The sequence below is a fragment of the Schistocerca serialis genome, chromosome 4 (assembly GCF_023864345.2).
Source record: "Schistocerca serialis cubense isolate TAMUIC-IGC-003099 chromosome 4, iqSchSeri2.2, whole genome shotgun sequence".
Lineage (NCBI taxonomy): Eukaryota > Metazoa > Arthropoda > Insecta > Orthoptera > Acrididae > Schistocerca > Schistocerca serialis.
The window spans coordinates 268,110,442-268,112,405 of NC_064641.1; the positions used below are offsets into that span (position 1 = coordinate 268,110,442).

Sequence of the window (1,964 nt, forward strand, 5' to 3'; positions counted from 1 at the left end):
TGTAGGTTGCAGCAGTTACTCGGAGAGGAAGACGCTTGCACAGGTTAGAGTAACATGGAGAGCTGCATCAAACCAGTCTTTCGACTGAAGACCATAGCAACGCATTATGACATTTCTGGAAACCGAAAATGTCATCTGTAGAAATCCAAATGGGTCCCGGAAATATCGATTGTGTGAAAACCATCTCACTCAGTTCGTCCAAGAGACCAGAAAGCAGTAGATACTGGAGCTCAGATTGATTCCGTGCTTCTTGGCTTCTGGAAGGTGTTCGATACAGTTCCACCCTGCCGACTAATGAACAAAATACGAGAGAACGAAATATAAGACCAACTGCGTAACTGGACTAAAGAGTTTTTAGCAGACAGAAAACAGCATGTCATTCTCAATGGAGAGAAGTGTTCAGACGCAAAAGTAACTTCAGGTGTACCCCAAGGGTGTGCTATTGGACCAGTACTTTCCTCAATATATGGGGTGTTTGAAGCGAAATGGTAAATATTCAGCAATATAACAATGGGCTATAAATGCAGAGCTATGATCACTTCGTCATCTTTGATACTGGGAAACAAATCTCTTCTGCTGCAAGCTCTTTTCTGTCCCTACTGTAGGAGGAGGTAGCACGACCAAAAACTAAAAAACGTGTCTTGTAAACATGGGCTCTAAAATGGATACTTAAGACATATGAACACTTGGTCAGTAGAAGAGATGCAGTTCACAGAAGGGAGGTGAAGAATTACTTGTAGCTTTCAAAGTACGCACTTTAAAGCCAACGTTTATCAGAATTTTTTCTTCTTTTGGTACATACTACCACGTTTCAAAATATGGGAATCAAAGAGCTTGCTGTAGAAAAGATTTATTTCACAGTATCGAAGATGAAGAAGTAATTGCAAATGTGTGAAATCTTATGGGATTTAACTGCTAAGCTTACACATTACCTGACCTAAATTATCCTAAGGACAAACACACACACACCCATGCACGAGGGAGGACTTGAACCTCTGCCGGGAGTAGCCGCACAGTCCATGACTACAGCACCGTAGACCGCTCGGCTAATCCCGCGCGGCGAAGAAGTAATTATAGCTCTTAAGGTATGCATTTTAGAGCCCATTTTTACGAAACGTAGTGGCTTCGAATGATCAGGTCATATCGTGTCATACCGCTGAATACTGACCATTCCTCCTGGGTCATCCTGTATATAAGAGACTCAGTGGATAACATTGGAAGTTCTACGAGACGTCGTAATGGTAGAAGATTGCATCGAAATGCAGGAAGACCTGCAGAGGATCAACATTTGGTCCAGGGATTGTCAATTAATCCTTAGCATAAACAAATGTAAATTTTCTAGGTACATAAATAGGCAGGGCAACGGCCTTGTCTCATTGGATACACCGGTTCCCGTGAGATCACCGAAGTTAAGCGCTGTTGGGCGTGGCTGGCACTTTGATGGGTGACCATCCAGCCGCCACGTGCTGTTGCCATTTTTCGGGGTGCACTCAGCCTCGTGATGTTAATTGAGGAGCTACTCGACCGAATAGTAGCGGCTTCGATCAAGATTACCATCTTGACTTCGGGAGAGCGGTGTGCTGACCCCACACCCCTCCTATCCGCAACCTCCCCTGAGGATGGCACGGCGGTCGAATGGTCCCGGTAGGCCACTCGTGGCCTGAAGACAGAGTGATATACGTAAATAGGCTGAAAGACCTATTATTGTATGATTACAAAATTTTAGAACAATCCCTGGAAGCAATTACTTCTATAAACTATCGAAGAGTACGCAGGCGTAGTGATATTAAATGGAATGGCCACATACAATCAACTGCGAGTAAGGCAGATGCATGACTGATATTCACGGGAAGAATCTTCAGGAAATGTAGTCCATCAACAAAGGATGGAGCTTTCAAAACATTCGTTCGACTATTACTTGAATATTGCTCGCCAGTATGGGATCCCTACCAAATAGGTCTGAT

At 43.9% G+C, this 1,964-nt stretch overlaps 1 pseudogene; it reads left to right on the forward strand.

Moving 5' to 3' along the window:
• The first annotated feature begins 1,358 nt into the window (after nt 1-1,358).
• Nucleotides 1,359-1,475, forward strand: LOC126475775 (5S ribosomal RNA; annotated as a pseudogene).
• The last annotated feature ends 489 nt before the right edge of the window (nt 1,476-1,964 follow it).